This window comes from Rhinolophus ferrumequinum, chromosome 4, assembly GCF_004115265.2.
Source record: "Rhinolophus ferrumequinum isolate MPI-CBG mRhiFer1 chromosome 4, mRhiFer1_v1.p, whole genome shotgun sequence".
NCBI lineage: Eukaryota > Metazoa > Chordata > Mammalia > Chiroptera > Rhinolophidae > Rhinolophus > Rhinolophus ferrumequinum.
Genome location: NC_046287.1, coordinates 99,384,564 through 99,392,195, shown reverse-complemented (window position 1 = coordinate 99,392,195; position 7,632 = coordinate 99,384,564). Strand labels below are relative to the sequence as shown.

The 7,632-nt window shown below is 38.9% G+C and overlaps 2 non-coding genes across 2 annotated transcripts; both read right to left on the bottom strand.

Moving 5' to 3' along the window:
* Positions 1-4,463: 4,463 nt before the first annotated feature.
* LOC117021864 (small nucleolar RNA SNORA27) lies at positions 4,464-4,590 on the bottom strand. Its single transcript, XR_004422949.1, has one exon. It is a non-coding gene; the product is annotated as a small nucleolar RNA SNORA27 (small nucleolar RNA).
* Positions 4,591-4,860: 270 nt separating this feature from the next.
* LOC117021858 (small nucleolar RNA SNORD102) lies at positions 4,861-4,931 on the bottom strand. Its single transcript, XR_004422943.1, has one exon. It is a non-coding gene; the product is annotated as a small nucleolar RNA SNORD102 (small nucleolar RNA).
* Between the last annotated feature and the right edge of the window lie 2,701 nt (positions 4,932-7,632).

Sequence of the window (7,632 nt, the reverse complement as noted above, 5' to 3'; positions counted from 1 at the left end):
ACCAGGTAAGCGTGATTTCTAGCCCTGCAGCAAAACTTTGCCAAGGGTCCTTTAGTTCAACGTCCTTCCCATCACCATATCCCCCAGTATCAGTTACCTTTCCTGTGTGTCCTAAATCCTTGCTATCGCTCTTAGTGGAGACTCCAACGGCTTTTCGGTCCTTTCCCTGGAATAGGAATTACCCTTCTGCCCTCTATCAGCTCCCCCCTGTACTTTAACAGTCAAAATCACTTCAAATCTTCTCTCTGGAAGGCTCTGTCAAGTGCTGGTACAGAACGCAAAGGACAGCGTTCTAGTATCAAACATTTGCTAAGAGGGCGGCAAAATGTGAGACCCTCCCACCTGCCTTCACAGGTGCCCCATAGCAGTTTCTCGCCCCATAGCAGTTACTCGGCGCTGTCCGCTGGTGTGGAAAGCAGGATGGCAAGCACTGGTCAGGTCAACGGAATGACAAAGCAAACTGTTGACTTATTTCCCATGAGCAATTCATCGAAACCTCTTAGCTCAGGAGTTAAAAAAATGCAACCATATCTTCACTTCACCTAAGCCATCACCTCATTTTCTAGACAGTAGGGTACCCCCATTGCATTTCTTCCAATCCAAACTTCCATCAATTCTCATCTTGCCAGGAAAGTGTGAGAGAACATTTTCTGTGTCACTTCCATCTGGAGCTTTGTGAGATGGCCTGCCACTCACTCACCAGGCACTTTCATTGTTTGAATCACAACACAGAACCTTGAGCGGGCAGCTTATCCACTCCGTGGTACTCGTTCCACCTCAGCAGTAACAGCTGCAGGTGCTCCCTCAGTTATTACTCATAACCAAGTGACTTGTCTAAAAGATGTTGTGACGGTGTTTGCATGAATACGTTTTTTTGCCTTTAAGTGGGGCTGGGATGAAGAAGTATGCAATAAACACTTACTCCAATAAACCAAATTCAATTTTCAATTATTTATTTTACTCAATAAATTAGACTCACCTTGTTTGTACTTTAGCAATTGTCTACATTTTGGCATTTCTCATGCTAGCAGAGAAACACTAACCCACATTAGTGGGAACATAGATGTTTTTTTGCAACATTCAGAGGACAACTTCAGAGTGTGAGTTTTATTCAACCCTTGGGATTGGGTTCAACTAAAAACAGACCTTTTAAAACATACCTGGCTAGATCAAGAGAATTAACAGTCCAAGAGGTCATGACCTCATTTACGATCATGGCTCTTATTAAGACCAGGGTGAAAAGTTCTAGTTATAATACTTTTCTTTGTTCTCATCAAGTTTAAGAAAATTGTATAGCAAGGAATTTATAAATTCACAATCTGTGACTGTCATTTAAAAGGACCTACATTTCAAGGCAAGCACATAATATGCACTTGCATTACTCAAGAGCTCAGGGATTTCAATTGGTTCATCCTTCCGCTCACAGAACCTTGCTAATCTGTATCTGCGAGACATCCAGATGGAGTTGCCCAACAGGGAGCTGGAAATACAGACCTAGAGCTTCAGAGAAACTAGGCTCTGAAATTTGAATCTCAAGCGTCTTTGAAATTACTAAGACATAAATTGGTGGTTCTCAAACTTGAACATGCATCTTAATCACCCAGAGCTTGTTAAAACAGTGCTGGGCCCCACCCCAAGTTTGATTCAGTCGTTCTGGGTAGGTCTTCGTGTTTAATGTTTCCAGATGTTGATGCTGCCAACAGGGAAACTGCATTTTGTGAACCACTGACTTAGATCACCCACAAAGAACTTACAGTGGCAGATGGGGAACATTAAGGTGGAACTAGAATGAGGGGAGCCAGGTAGAACTGAGTCAAGTTTGATGGCACAAGCCTCTGGAAGAGAAATAAATTGCTGGTTCTGTCAACTATTTGGGGAGATAAAGTAAAATTAAAGTTTAAATTTAATTAGCAAGTATTCAGAGACTGGGGAATTAAACTATGAAAGGAAGGCAGGCACTTGAAAAGTTGCTCATTTAATTTGCTGGTTTTAGTAAGGCTGAATTGAAGTCAAGGAAGTAGCAAGTGGGAAGGGCAAGAACACAAGACCCAGAACAATCAGTGCAAAAAGAGCCCTCCCTGCCAAACACTCGCCCCCTTGGCTGTCCTTTTATACTCATGCCTTGTTTTATTACAGGGCTTGAGATCTTACTGCTCCTCCTGGACGGGAACCTTGTTAATGGTTTTCTTCTTAACTTCCTTTCCCTCGCAGAATAGGTTAACAGCATTTCCTAATTTAGTAACAATCTATTGATACAAGTTGATAAATTCAGATCCCCCAACAAAACATACCAGGTAGTGAGTGATAAGTACTATAAACAAAAAAGGACAGAGAATAAGCTTATTTTTATAGAATGCTAAGAGACAGCCTCGAGTAAAATTTGAGGAGATTCAGGTGACAAAACATTAGGGCTCTAAAGTTGTAATATTACAAAGGGAGAAAGTGCCTACTAAAGAGATGGGACTAGGAAGAAATGGCTACAAAACATATTCAGTAAATAGAATTTTAAAATATGCAAATTGAGGGACATGTGAGTTTAAAATGACTCCAACAGGACCCATGGTGGTGTCATCAACTAAGACTGATAAACACAGAACAGGAATGCCACCTGATGTAACGGGTAAGATTTCCTTGTGTTCTGTGGTACTGGTAGATTCTGTTGACCAATATTAAGTACGTTCAAACACAACTCTACCACCAGATGTGAACCTTTAAGGGCAGTTAACCACCATTTGAGTTATGTTAGGCATTTACCAAGTTTCTCAACCAGGTTTGCTGGATTCCAAAGCAGACCTATTACCATCACACTTCACTGGAGAATTGAAGGCCATCAACACTAGGTTTTTACCCATTCACAGCACTGACTGAAGTTGTGAAAAATGAACAGGTTCTTGTCCTTGAGTCTATTAGTGCGGAAGAGAATATGAAAAGGCAAGGTTTCCATTTTAAACAGAGACTGTATTGGTACGGCCATCAGAGAAAGCTGCAAGCAGCCAGGATGGGTATGTGGAACTGGAGATGTCTGCCACATCGCAGTAGACATCTGGGACACAGAATAACCTAAATATGATCCAACTATACAAAGCAGCCTTACAGTGTTCCCAATAATGAGGCAATACAACACTAGTGATTGAGACCTGATTATGGAGCCAGATCACCTGGGTTTGAATCTTTGCCTGACACTTTGCACCTGTAACCTTGGGCAAGTTAACTGTCTTAGCTTCCTCTTACGTAAGATGGGCAAAACAGTACTTACAAGATTTTTGAGTAAATTATGGAAAGTGCTTAGAATGCCACACAATATACTAACTGCTATATAAATGTCTAGCCTTGGTTAAAATAAAAAAGGTATTCTAGTTCCAAATTACAAACACTGTAATTTTCTGAGTCCTGTTCCATGAAAGGTGGAAGCAACTGACAACTAGTATGTAACTCACAAAGAACAGGGTGCTTTGAACAATCTATTTTTAAGTAACAGGCTTCAAAGGCAAGTTCCTGATCCTTAAAATAAGCTATTTATCATGCAATTATGAGTAATCAACTTTCCCTCAGCTCACTGTAATGCAACACATGCAGTTTCCTAACCAACGGAGTATATTTTGTCACACGATAAACCACTTCACATCTTTCAGCAAGAACACTACATTAGAATAGGAAAGACATCACCCAATGAATTACGACACAAAAGTTTTCTTTAAATATTTCTTTGGGGGAGGGGCCGCCACACTCCTCAATTAAGAGAAATATTTTTACAGAGGTCTTTTATTTTTTTACACTTATGCCATGAATTCATAGGGAATGGGTTCCAGCAGCTCAGGCTCCTTTCCATTGGTTCTCACAAAGTGTGCTTCTCTGGGTGGGGCAGGCTATTAAAAAGACAAGGGAATAATTATGTAAAGTACTGTAACTCAGTTACAAAGTGCTGTCAGAACCAAATGAAATTAACGTTTGTATTCAATTCCTTCACATCACTAACTTTCATATAAAAGAAACTTATCACTGAGCAAGTTTTAAAATTCCCGAGACCAACCAGGAAACCCTTTGTCAAGTACTTACCTGGCGTTTCAGTTGAACCCAGGTACCTTTCTCTTTGGCTTCCTTCTTTTTCTGATCATTTTCCTTCACCCGTTTCAGGAAGCTATCTCGGCTCTTAGAGTGCTTAATATGCTCAATACGAACATTAATTCTCTTGGCAAGAATCTTGCCCCTAGTGAAAGCAGAATTTCTTATAAATGCTTTGTACAAAATATAACCAAAATTCAAAACTCTTTTGGTATTTTCGTTTATTAAATAAACCATGAATATTTTATCCAGATAGGTTAAGGCGTCAGACACTGAAATACTAGAAAATTTAACCAAAACCAGATCACTAATAAAATTTACAACGTATTAAACTTTTTATACTCTGAAAACTAGGACTAATACCAAACCCCGTTAAGACTTTCTCCAGTAAGCCTATTTCAATTTGTTTCCTCTGACAGGATACAAGACAAACACCCAGTTTGCTTGAGTTTTAAAAGGATATTTCCTTTGCCCCACTTGAATGACCAATAAAGACATAAGTCCAATTGGCAAAGTGAAAAGGGGGTATGAGGGAATGCTAAGTAGCCACAAAGAACAATGACATTACTTACTTGACTTGTTTGTTTACAACAATGCCAACTGCATGCTGAGTAACATTGTAGACCCTTCCCGTTTTGCCATGGTAACATTTGTGGGGCATTCCTTTTTGAACAGTGCCCATTCCCTGTTTAAAGGAGATCAATGTTATGCCAGCAATTTCCCTTTCTTTTAAACCCTGACTTTTATTCAAGTATCCAAGACACTCTAAGATTTTTCTCTTTTAAATGGCAACTCAAAAGCTTTCAGAGCCGGTGAAATGCATTTTTCACATTGCTTTATGCAATCAAAAAGACAATCATCATTAAGCTTTAGAGTGCCAGGACACATTTAAATATTGGTCACAGGAGAACATAGCTTTTGCTGTTTTTAAATTAGTTATCTCTATTAATAATTAAATTTTGCACTAAAGTATTCCTTTTCATCTCAACAAACTCATGATTATTTCCCCTAATTTTTCCATTGGCTGTTAAAACTGGTTTTGAAAGTAAACTTAAATTAGTAAAATTAAATTCAATACTCTTACATGAGCTTAGTCAGGGAACGGATTTTTCCCATTTAGGTGGATAAAAAGGAGCCAACAGGTGACATATACACTAGTATATTAGCTCCAATATTAAATTAAGTCTAACTTTTCTAACTTGCTACTTCCCTTCCCGTTTTATAATTTACCTTGATGTCTACAATATCACCTTTCTTGTAGATTCGCATGTATGTGGCCAAAGGAACAACTCCTAAAAAAATAAAAACCAAACAAGTAGTATCAAGATTAAGAAGTCAAGAATCAAAATATACAACCTTACTAGTTTTCAACACACACCATCTTTGACAGTTATGTACATTTTAAAATCTTGCTAGTTGACAATTTAAGTACTATATAAAATACATGCTTATTATAAAATAGGTACTAGTTAATTTATATCATTAAGAACACAGTATATGAAATGCAATACAAATATTATTAATAAAACACAAATATATGCCATGATTTCTCTCAGAGGGTAAATCTACTCACCATGTTTTCTAAAAGGCCTAGAGAACATATAGCGGGTGCCTCTCCTCTTTCCCTTTGTGTTGGTCATTTTGACGAATTACTGAAACCAGAAAGTGTAACAATCAAATACAACCACAAAATTGATTATTTACCTCTTTAACCAAAAATACCGTAATTTCAAATGGATGCATTCCAGCAGCAATGTCAGAATAAGGAAACAATCCATAAAGCTGGCTCACCAACCAGTATTTCTTATGAAGGGTAGAAAACCATCATTTCAGCAAAATCTTTGCCAAAACTGCCTAAGTTCTATAACATTAAAACTCCTCAGTAGCAGAAGTGGAGTTTAGAACGCAAAACAGTACTTTCCCTATTAGAATATAAAAACACAACAGGACCTCTACCACACTATCTGTAGAACCTAGGCTAGAATGCCACGGGCACTGGGTTTTATTGTTGGCGTTGGAACTCATTGTTGGAAAGCCTTACAAAACTCAGCACTGCATTTTGACGTGGTGGGTTAAACAAACTCCCTTTCTTACAAAGTTAATGACAGTATACCTTATACAGAATCTATTAACTGTCAAAATCTCCAACTCTTCATATTTCTAATTGTTTACACAATTCTTTATTAGGTAATGTATAGTGTAGAGGGGGGAAAAACCAAGTTTTATAACCACTGACCTAATTTTGACATAGGTTCTGCCACTTACTTGCTGGGAGACCTACATTTATTCCTGATCATCACCTGTAAAATGGGATTCATACTTTTATAATGAACTGAGGTCATGTGTACAAAGCACTCAGCAATTCCCAGCTCATGCTCACACAAAGTGCCTACTAGTAAATGGTAACTTATCATTGCCTAAGAATTCACCTACAGGCATTTAGAATGGAACCTTTCACTTGGTTTCTCAAAAGGTCAAAATAATGGTTCCAATTGCTTCGGATCATCCAAGGACAGAACTACCATTGCTGGCAATTACTCCTACCACAAGGCAATATACTAAAGTCAGGCTTAACCTGCTGACAGTGTTGTAACATAAATTACTATCAATGTATTAACAGTCCTTAACCTTAAAGGAAACTGACTCCAAAGTACCCTTTCCATGTAACAAGTATGGCGAGGAGACAAGAATGTTCCATCTACTCCAATAAAGCCAAACCATTCTCATAAGGAATGCACCCTTTCCTTTTAAAAGGCAGCTAAGGTCTATTAAGTGCCAGGAACATTTCAATCTTCACATTCTCTATTAAGTTCAAATACACTGTGTAAAGTTCATGAACAAGGAGAGATACTCTGCAGGTCCAACTCACTTCATGTCAGAAAGTGGCAGAATCAGTAATGGGAGTCATTTCTGACCCCAGGGCCTCAGCTCCTGTACCAGACCCATCTTCCCGAGTAAGAAATTCATTTCACATCCCGTAAAACTCAATCGAGTTAAGGTACTTAAGTATCAATGCAAAGCGATGATACTTTAGATTCGATTATTTCCAAACGTAGGACCCATTATGGGGTACAACCTGCAGTTTGCTTAACTCTGGTAGCTGGTGGCTACGATCTACAAACTCGACAAAAAAGAAGAGAAACAACGATTAAGTGGTTACTCAATAACTTTCCCCCTGAACTTCTAAATCAGACTCAAAGCTATTCGGGAATCCATTCATTCAACACAAGCTGCGCTAGCACTCACAAAACAGTATTTGCGTGTGGCAAACCTAGTATTTTTCCGTTCTCCAATTGAGATCGGGGCCAAAATTAAAACTGGGAATCATTTCATGCACCAACGACGAGAGGTCTGGGCCCATTATCCAGGTCCACACAGTGGGCACCTATTCCGTTTTCCGACGTCGAGTCCAGGCTTTCACATACACAACTAGGCCTCACCAGAGATTAAAACCGACGCCTCACTTTAAACCTTTCCCACTGCCCTGACGTCCCAAACCGACAGTATTTCAAGTGTAGGGTTTAAGTTACGGGTGAAAATGCCACATTGAAAGGAATTCGAAAGGCATCA